The sequence below is a fragment of the Herpailurus yagouaroundi genome, unplaced genomic scaffold, assembly GCF_014898765.1.
Source record: "Herpailurus yagouaroundi ecotype Mexico unplaced genomic scaffold, PumYag 218, whole genome shotgun sequence".
In the NCBI taxonomy this organism is placed as follows: domain Eukaryota; kingdom Metazoa; phylum Chordata; class Mammalia; order Carnivora; family Felidae; genus Herpailurus; species Herpailurus yagouaroundi.
Genome location: NW_024412449.1, coordinates 3707568 through 3718287, shown reverse-complemented (window position 1 = coordinate 3718287; position 10720 = coordinate 3707568). Strand labels below are relative to the sequence as shown.

General features: G+C 46.8%; 1 long non-coding RNA gene across 2 annotated transcripts; it reads right to left on the bottom strand.

Moving 5' to 3' along the window:
• Positions 1 to 643: 643 nt before the first annotated feature.
• LOC121018215 (uncharacterized) lies at positions 644 to 6307 on the bottom strand. 2 transcript variants are annotated; one of them, XR_005785090.1, is made up of 3 exons: positions 6110 to 6307; positions 789 to 939; positions 644 to 711 (listed from the first exon to the last, which is right to left on the bottom strand). It is a non-coding gene; the product is annotated as an uncharacterized LOC121018215 (long non-coding RNA). The 2 variants fall into 2 exon arrangements; XR_005785091.1 differs by lacking the exon at positions 6110 to 6307 and adding an exon at positions 5061 to 5248.
• Positions 6308 to 10720: the final 4413 nt, after the last annotated feature.

Below are 10720 nucleotides of genomic sequence, written 5' to 3'. Positions count from 1 at the left end.
AAGCACCTAGCACTTTCTAAAAATACATATAACTTATTTGCTTATCATGTATTTGTGCCCATTGCCCGGCTTCCCTCCACTACAACGTTAGCTCCATTAGGGCAGGGGTTATCTCTTTTTCTCAGTGACATATTCTGACCTTCCAGGAAAGTGACTGACACAAAAAAGGCACTTGATAAATGTTGGCTGAATGAATGAGGTGGACTCAACTTCAGAGGCCAAACATTTCAACCTGCTTCTTCACAGGTGGAAGACTGAGATCCAGGGTGAGGGTGTGGCTCACTCAAGGCCAGTCAGCAAATGAGCAGCAGAGCTGGGATGAGATGCATGTCTTTGAATCCCCAGCCAGTGTTCTTTGTTCTTTCTCTGATTTGGTGGAGGGCAGAGATAACCCCTTCCAGTGTCTACTGGGGGCCAAGCACACGGCGTATCTGGGCCTCATTCGATCTTTACCTGCATCCCAGCCCAGTGACCTGCCAGGCTACTTTCTTCTCCTCACTGTCCTCTTAGCCTTTCTTATTACTGCCTCTGGGACATTCTGCCTGACGTTCCAGACTAACCCTCCCCCCTTGCTTCTCCTAAAGCTCTCAGCACATCCCCATCCTTATACTCAGGAAACATACTGAAATCACCTGGCTTGTCTTCTCTGCTTGGATGGGTGCTGCTGCTTGAGGACAGATTGCATTGGGTTCGCTGCTGTTTCCCCAGGGTCTGGAATCATGGAAGGCATTAAAAAATATTTGATGCATGAACAATGAAGTTATTTTAGTTATCTGTGCCTCACTTACTTCACCAATAAAGGAGGGCCAGTAGCATTTACTTTGCGGGGCTGTTGACAGGACTCTATGTGGCATGTAATAGGTATTCAGTTACCAGTCTTGCATCAGTCCTGTGTGGTGGGTTGTTCTGTTCTTTTAGGTGATGATTGGTCAGGTATGGCTACAAGTGGGACACAGGAGAGGCACGAGAAAACAAAATTCACTACACGCACAGATCCTTGATAGGGGGTCACTGTGTGCCACATGGTCACAGGGCGAGTGCCAGCTTTGGGTCAGGTGGGGAAGATGGGGATGAGGAGAAAGCATTAGGCCAGAGCCTTTATTGGGGTTTCCATGGCAGAGACAAGTTGGGCAGAGAAAACAGTTTAGGACTGGTTAGTTTGAATCTTTCGGGCAGGCTCTAAGCTATAGGGTGGTCCCTAGCTGCCTGGCCCCTGGCCCTTGGATAGTTAAAGCAGAGGAATATTGCCTCCTGGGGTGTAAGGGCAGGCAAGATAGAGGAGCTGAGGCTGTCGAGATTGCTTAGTTTGCACGTCAAAGCTGTGCTCCCAGCTGAGGTCTTTGTTATCTCTAAGAATCAGATTGTCCTGAGGGGCAGTGTCTCCCTGGTCAGAAAAGTTTATGATGTCAGAACATCATACTATATAGAAAACAGGAACAACAACAACAAATGCACACTGTACAGATATTACTGTCCCTGTTTTACAGTGGGGAGCTAGGGTCTTTTCAAGGTCAAGTGACTTGTTTAAGGCCATATTCTTGGTAAGTGTCCATGTGATGCCCAAACTTGAGCTCCTCCTACGATGCCTCACCCCTGACAGGCAAGGGTGGCTTATCTGCTCCTCTGGCTTTAACACTATACAGCAGCAATTTTCTGGTTAGTTTGGGATCAAATGCCTGCCACTGAGAAACCTAAAGAAAGTGTGTAGGCCTTGGCTTACACATGTAGTGAGCTCGGTTGCTTCCACCAGCCCCGCCCCATCCTGGAAGCTTCTCTGCCTCTCCTGCAGGCCTGGTCACCGCTTGGTCGCCACTTAGAGAATTCCCCCCAGAGCTCTTGCCTGCCCTCAGAATTCCTGGGAGAGCCTCCTATTTAATTCTGCATGTGCTTAAGTCCTGGGAGCCTGGCTGGCCTCCTGTGTCTATCCTCCTCGAAGCCTTTGGTGGAGAAATCAGGAGGGAGTCAGCCTGTGTTTGCTCCCATCGTCCATTAAAATGGTGAAGTACATTGATTAACTTTGTTGTTTTTTTTCTAAATTGTGGCAAAATATACATAACATAAAACTTGCCATTTTAATCATTTTTCAGTGTGCCATTCAGAGGGTCTGATGCACATTCACCATATTGGGTAACCATCATCACTATCTATTTCCAGAACTGTCTCATCATGCCAAATAGAGACTCTGCCCATTAAGCAGCAACTCCCTGTATCTCCCTACCCTCAGCTCAGCCCCTGTTAACCACTGTTCTCCCTCCTGTGTCTATAGATTTGCCCCATTTACGTACTTCATATAAGTGGAGCTATGGGATCTTTGTCCTTTTGTGACTGGCTTCTTTGACTTAGCATGGATCAGAATTTCATTTCTTTTTAGGGCTGAATAATATTCCATTGTATGGATATACCATATTCTGCTTTTCCATTCATCTGTGATGGACACTTGTGCTGTTTCCACTTCTTGGTTATTGTGAATAATGCTGCTGTAAACATTGGTGCACAAGTATCTGGATCCTTGCTTTCAGTTCTTTTGGGTATATGCCTAGAATACCCAGTCTGAATAGATAATTCTCCAAGGAAGACATACACATGGCCAGTAAGTACATGAAAAGATGCTCGACACCATTAGCCACTAGAGAAATGCAAATCGGAACCTCAGAGCAACATTACTTACACACCCATTCGGATGGCTATTATCCATAAAACAATAAATAACAAGTATGGGGAGGATGTGGAGAAGCTGGAGCCCTTATGTATCGCTGGTGGGAATATAACCTCCTCGTCTCTTGGGTGCAGCGTTGGGAATAAGAACGAGGGTTCTGCTGTCTGTCTTCACCCTGCCTGGTGCCGCTGGGCCTGTGCAGACACTGGCCAAGGGGATGGCATTCGGGTTGATGTCTTCAGGGCTGGAGATGGAAGAGGCTACTGGGTGCCTTGGGCCTTCAGGTGAGCTAAGTCACGGTTCATAGGGGAAGAGTGAGGCTCTGGTGCCATCATCCTTGCACAGAGGCAATATCTCTAGGGCTGGAATGGGGCTGGGGGTGAGGGTGGTGATAGGGGATGAGGTCAGAGAGGAGGCAGGTTTGTGAGAAGTAAGGTTGGTTATAGCATACAACCATTATGGGCTGGCAGAGAACTGGTGGGTAGTCTACTTGGGTGGGAGAGGGCCAGGTGTCTGCTATCCTGTAGCCAGGCTTCGTGCCCTCTGCACTCATGCCTCTGTATTTCCGGGAAACTGGGCCAATCCAATGGCTCTGTCCTCACATCTTCACCCCCCATTCCACATCGGGGTGCTGATGCTTAGTAGTGGGCAGGCTTGTGTGTGCACATGTGTGCAGACCTGAGACAGGAAACGGGGTCATTGGTGTTCCATTTTCACCAGAAAGAAAGTTGGTGTTGTTTCCCGGCCCAGTCTCTGAGTTCTGCTTCTTCATGGCTCAGTGAAAGGGCACTGGACTAGGAGTCAAGACAGATGAGATCTCATCTTGGGTGTACCCTTTGCTAAGTGAAAAGGGGATTTAAAGGATAAGGAGAGGCTCATACTTGAGCAGGAAGAGGCTCTCCCTCTTTCCTCTGTCAGGGGAAGGAACAGGGATCTGCTTCTTAGGTTTGTTTCTGCTGAGCATCACGGTAGCTACTGCACACATCATAATTTAGTCAGTACCTTAAGGGTATCAGCAAGCACCCTTTGTTTAGGAATTTGTAAAGACAACAAACAGATGAGCTAAGAAGCAAGCCCATTGTATTTCGTTTCCTCCAACAGTTAACCTAATCACAGCTGTACCTACATCAGCCACATACGATATGATACAAGGCTCTGCTTCAGGGAGGGCTGTGTGCTGTCAACCTTGACTCCCCTGGGTGACATTGACCTCTTTAGACACAAGCGATTTAAGCACCATCCAGTTCCCCTGTCCCCTGCCTTGTCATGATTATGCATATTCTGCTAACCCATTTCTGCTTCCTGTGCCGGCTCATGATGTGCTCAGCTCCACGCTGATGGTTTCCTTGTTCAGAGCAGACGCATCCCCAACCCAAAGCTCTCAGGTATGGCTGCTTTGTGGGGAGGCATCAAAGTTTAGCCTTCAGATTCCTGAGGTTTCATTACTAGGTTTCTGGGTTTCTAGGTATTTCTAATCCTATGTGCTACTGCAGATATTGATGTAATAGGGAAAGAGTGGAGGTTTGTTATTCTTTGGTGGGAAGGGATAATCAAATTCAGTATCAGCTCCGTGCTCACTTGGGCCCCAAAGCCAAGTACAGCAGAACAGGTGCCAGCACAGGCTGTGGCGTCAACACAGACCCCACTTCATCTTACTGTTTTGCCAGGATGATCCCCATTGCTCCGAGGGCCTGGGTGGACCATGTCAACTGGCTAGGGCTGGACAGGTGGATACTCTGAGACTAAGAGTGGGTGTTGGGTCCTCTGACATTAATTTAGCTTGGCCATTTTATTATTTTATTTCATATGGTGTTATTTTCTTTTATGTCATTCCATTTTATTTTACAGGCTGTGTTGTTTTTGCAAACGACCTCCCACCTGGCTCTCTGCAGTTATTCTTGAACAGCTGTAGTCCCGGGGAAGTCCCCTCTCCAGAGGCATCTGGCAGAAAGGGGAGCATATGTCAGGGGGCTGGGGAAGCTGGCAGAAACCTCTTTTGTTCAATATTTTATTAGAGTCCATGTAGCAATGTATATAAAGTAAGTCCCATGGTGGGAAAATTTGGAATAAATTACTGCCTGCAATTTCCTGTTTGGCATTGATTTTACAGATTGGAGACTCGAAATGGGAATGGCCTGGTATTATTATGCCAACATCAGTATTGAAGGTCCCACAAATCCCTTGCAAATCCTACACTGTCAGAGCCACATGGGGCCTAAGAGACCAGTCAGTCGAACCCCACATAATATGGATGAAGCTCAAAGAGCCAGGAAGGCCGGAGGCCACATGGGGAAGAAGGACATAATCTGAACGATGATATTAGTTCAGCTTTCAAGTCCTGAGGCACAGATTTTAATAGGTGTGAAAGATTGTTTTAAGGCAGCCAAAGTCTGTTATTACTTACTGGGAGTCCCCATCAGAGCGGTTGGCCTGCATTTTCTCTCCATGTTGTTCCTTAATGCGTGTTTCCGGCCCTGTTTTGAGACACTTTGGATTCTTTGATTCCTCTGACAGGCATAGGTAGCTTTAACAGAGAGCTGTTCTGGGAGGAAAAAGCGCCCAGGGCCTGGACAAGCCCATTCCCCAGTGGGACACTCACTTTTGTCCTCTGTGATATGGGGTTGGCAATCCCTGACCTGCCTTTGTCACAGGTAACAGATAGATGTCACAGGTAAATGGAAAGGCCTCCTTTGTCACAACAAAGCCAGGACCTGGGCAGGTTTAGTCCCATCTAACACGGCCAGCTCACCTCTTGAAACTGTCTCCCGAAGTCTTACCATCCCCAGGCACCTCACCTCCGGCTCCTCAATGCCAGACCGTCAGCAGGAGAGGGAAGCTGCCTCTGTTATGCTTGCCAAGGGAATCTCATGCTGCCTGAGTGTCTGTGTGTTCTCCTGTGTCTGCCCCCTTCCTTTCTACTCCACTGCCAGTGATTGTATTAGGTTCCCTTTTCCATACCCTATAGAGTTGTGTTTGTTTTCTACTGGTATGTAACAAGTTGCCTGAAAATGGAGGCAGAAATTCTGGAGCGGTGTGGCTGGATGGTTCTGGCTCACGGCCTCTCACGAGGTCGTGGTCAGATGCAGCCAGGGCTGTATCCATCTGAAGGCCTCAGTGGACCTGGAAGGTCTCCTCCCAAGGCGGTCCATTCACATGGCGGGCAAGTCGGTGCTGCCGATTGGCAGGGTGTCTGTGCCCCTCCACAGGGCAGCATGAGTGTTCTCACATCATGGCAGCTGGCTTCCCTCAGAGCAAAAGGTCTGAGTCCAAGGGAGAAGTTGAGAGGCTTTAAGGCCTACCTGATTTTCTGGTCACTCTGGACCAACCCCGAGGCTGTGTAAGAAGGGACCACATGGGGGCACGAATACCCATGGGGTCATCGGAGTTTGGCTACTTCAGTCTACCTGCTGGCTCCTGATGATTCCTATATTTCCCACATGAAAATACACTCACCTCTTTCCAAGGTCCCCACGTCTCATTAAGCTGCAGCATCAATTTGAAGTCCTAGGCCTTGTCATCTAATCAGGTCCAGGTTCAGATGAGGCTCCCCGGACGAATTTCTCAAATACAGCTCTTCCTGTAGAGTTCCTCTTGATCTGTGGGCTTGTGAAATAAAGGAACACGTTACCTTCCCTCTACATAATATGCAACAGTAGGACAGGCATAGGATAACTATTGTAGGTCCTCTTATAAAAAAAAAAAAATGAGAGGGGAAAATGGGAGATACACTGGGATCCTTAGCAAGTCAGAAATTCTGCTGGGTGCATGGGTCTTTTCTGGATTAGAACTCAGCACGACTGCTTGGGGATGGTTCTCGATGGCTCCTGGCTCTACCCTCTGGGCTCAGAGGCAGCAGCCCTCCAAGCCAGGCTCTCTTTTCCATAAGAAATGGTAGTTGTTTGCAGCTAAGTCTTTTCCTCAGTCTGCTTTCTTACAGGAGGTTGGAGGGCCAAAGACCTATTATCATTTTGCACTGCCGCTCTACCTTTTAGTCTAAACAGGCAGTGTTTCAGACAATGTAGCCATTTTACAATCATCGTGAGCTTTCTGTGAATCTTATGGGCACCTACTCCTTAGATAAAAGTCACAACCACACATATCAATGAGACTAGCCTCTTTCTACCGTGAGTTTTCTGGACGGCTGCTGTGGGACACCACACTTAAGATTACCAGAAGCCCTATTGTTTATTGGTAATGATCTATGAGGGACTTTTTTTTTTTTCCAGTTTGAATCACCACCTTAAATGTTTCCAAGTTCTTAATAAAGGGTTTTATATTGCTTCCCTCAGGTTCATCTTTATACCACATTTTCCTGATATTTTCCTAGATTTGATCCTTGCCTGGAGGCCACTTAAAATTTTAGTATCATTTCTGTCTGGAGAGCTTAGGAGTAAGACATTTTTATTTTCAAACCCAGCAAGTCCTGGCTCCTTTGTTCTCAATGGTTCTTTCTTTAACATGTCTTCTCTCTTTTCATGTTTTATTATAAGCAACCCGAAGTCAGATGGCATGTCTGACATTCTTCCTGGAAATTTTCTTTGCTGCATCTTCCAATTCATACAGTACACTTCCTATTTTCCATTTTGTCACAGCAGACAGTGTTGCTACAATTTCCCTGGCTATATGTTATAGGCTGAATGGTTATGTCCCTCAAAGTTTATATATCGAAGCCCCAACCTCCGATGTGACCGCATTTGGAGACAGCGTTTGTGAGGAGGTGATAAAGGTAATGAGGTCATAAGAGTGGGGCCCTAATTTGTAGGGCTGGCTCTGTCTCTTTGCCATGTGAGGACACAGTGAGAAGGTGGCCATCTGCGAGCCAGGAGGAGAGCTCTCACCAGGAACTGAATTGGCTGGCCCCTTGATCTTGGACTTCCAGCCTTCAGCATTGTGAGAAATAAATTTTCATTGTGTAAACCACCCAGTCTGTGGTATTTTGTCCCGGCAGCCTGAGCAGAGTAACGCGCTATCTAACAAAGATCCCTTTCCCTCCATCTTGCAACATGATCTTCCTTACTTTCCTTTAAGCCCTCGTAGGTGGCCTCCTTGAAAACCATCAGATTCCACAGTTTCTTCCATACGCTTCCAACTTCTGTCCTCAAAGCCTCAAAGCTGCTGTGTTTTTAGTTTTTTGTTACAGCCATACCTCCCCCACTCCTCCCCACTTACAGGTACCGAAATCTGTATTAGTTATCGGTTGATGCTAACATAGATCCAACACTCCAAAACTTATTGGCTAAAGCAATAATAGTCACTTGTCATCTCTCATAGTTTCAGTAGCAGCTTGGTTGAGTGGTTCCGGCTCAGGTTCTCATGTGAAGTTGCAGTCAGATGGTGTCTGGGCATCTTAAAGGCTTCTGGACTCCTGTGTATATAAGTCCTAGGCAAAGAAGACTTAAACAGCTGGTGGGGGGGGGGGGAATGGGACAGCCAAGTCTCCTTGGGCATCTTTCTCTGTGTGGTCTCTCCTCATGATTTCTCCAGCATGGCACCGTCAGGGCAGCCAGACTTTTACATGGTGGCAATAAGTGCTCCCAAGACATGTGTTCCAAGAGAGAGCCAGGTGGAAGCTGATTGCTTTTTATGACCTAGTCTCTGAAGTCACATGGCATCATTTCCGCTGTGCTCCGCTGGGGAGAGTAGCCCTGAGTGCAGACCAGATTCAGTGGGACAGACATAGATCCCACCTCTTGGTGGGAGGAATGAAACTCACTTTGTAGCAAGAACATGTGGGATGAAACTCACTTTGTAGCAAGAACATGTGGGATGGATGGATGGATGGATAGACAGATAGATAATAGTCATTTTTGGAAAATACAATCTAACATAATATAATCCGTACACAGGGGGTCTTTTATGAATGCTTGTTGTTCATTTAGTCGTTTTTTTGATCTTGTGGCTACATCCTCCTCCTCCACCTCATAACGAGAATAGTAAAAGTAGTAACGGTAATAACAAATACAATGACCATTTATGAAGCACTTACTTCTCTGTGAAGCACCTCTTTCAAAATTTCCTTTTTGATTGAAGCATAATATTTATGCAGTAAAGTTTACAAAGCTTGAGTGTATAGCTCAGTGAATATTTATACATGTTTACAGACATGCACGCAAACCTGGAACCAGGTATGGAAGATTTCCAACACACCACAAGCCTCCCTTACATCTTCCACAGTCAATGCCCCTGCTGCCCCCAGGTAAACACTCTTCTGATTCTTGTCACCATGGATTAGTGCTAGAGTCCAGCTCCAGCAGGTCCAGGGGTTCCCGAAGGATGAACGGCATCGGCGAAAGTAACAAATGGACCCAGACAACAGCAGTGTGGTAGACTGGCTGCTTTATTGTGGCAAGCATGGCATTATATTTGTTAGCAAATTCCTTATAGCGTGCATCATCTATGTTTTCTGGCTTTACCTAATTCTAAAAATGTTCCTTTGTGTAATCACCCATTAAGGAACAACATAGTTATTTTCTTGTAGCGTTCCCTCCTGCCCTTTCAAGGTCATCTAGCTCTCATCACTTCAAGTGGAACGTTTCCAGGGACATGACTTCTTAATTGTTCCTTTGAACCATTTGCGGTACAAGGAACAAAAGTATTCACTTTGGTCTGGGGTGCTGGGAGGGAGCCAAGAGGGCCCTGGGAACCCACGCCTTATGCGCTCCCAGAGAGACAACGTATACCTACGAACTAATGAACTATTCTGTACCTTAACCCACCAGGCCTAGATGTGCTCTGGAATGCCTCCTGGGGGCCAAGTGGGCCTAGGGTTTGGAGTAACTTGTATCCATAGATACATTCCTTTGTTGCTGAGTGGGGATTTTGAACCCATTTGTCCCCCTCCTTGGCTGGGAAAATATATGGGGCTATGCTTCCTTTAGGTAGAGGAGTCTTTATAGGGAGTGGCAAGGGCTGGATGTAGGGCCGCATAATTTCCCTGAGGAATCTTCTTTCTTTCCCCAATGGTTCTTTTCCTGGGGGTGGGGGGGTCTGTCATGGGCAATTCCCCAACCGACAAATCCCCAAGTACTTTCATTGGTAGGGGAGCTGCCCTGACCAACGCTAAGGCCACATTACATAAAAGCAGGAGTACAAGAAGCTTCACTGTCAGCGGGCCACCATGCAGTCCCGATGCGTCCACCGCCTGGGCCCTGTCATCAGGCTGGTTGGATAGCTTGGCTTCCATCAGATTAGTTTAACCTATTCTTGAACTTCACATAAATCCTAGTGCATGGACTCTTTTTTTTTTTTTTTTTTTTTTTGTCTAGCTTTTCTACAATGTGAAGCCCTCCATACACATCATTCACTTAATTCTCAGAACAATCTTAGGAGGTATTCAAGAATTCACATGCTGGTCATATGCTGGCCATGTGTGCTTTGTTTAGCATGCACTATCTTTTTAATATATTTTGAGTTTGACTACTTTTTAGCATTGGAAGTTTAATGTGAGCACGTGTTATTTTATACCCAGGACAAGTCATTTATTTTCCTTTCCTGGTACCTATAGGCATTGCGTTTGCAAACTCCAAGAAGAGCATTACTGTCTCCAGCTGCTGAGAAGCTAGTGGTTCCCCAAGGGGTTAAAAAACGTGTGTAAAATCTCATACCAAGTTGATGGCAGTAGTGGATTTGAAGTCAGGCCTGTCTTCCTCCAGCATTCCCATGCTAGGATCAGGGAAGACAAGTTTGTCCCCAAATGCTATTGATTCTGATTCTGAAATGCCCTTGTCTGCAGTCTCACCATCTCTGCCTTAGCCCGTGGGCAGGGCTGGGCCATTGCGACCAGCCTCAGCCCAACCCCTGCCCTCTCTGATGCTCACCAAAAGGGTCTCCAAACTCATCCAGTCCTTTCAGTCCCAAGCACATCTGTGTTCCTTGCTTCCGCATCTTTGTCATGCTGGATCCTTCTGCCTGGAAGGATCACCCCTACTTGGTCATCCATCTGTCAAAGCTCAGCCAAAGATGCTACCTCCTCCTGGCTGCTTGCACCTCCCCTGGCCAATCAGATGCTGCTCCTCTTCTCAGTACACCAAAACTCAGTTTTTAAAATTGCAATGCAATTACCAA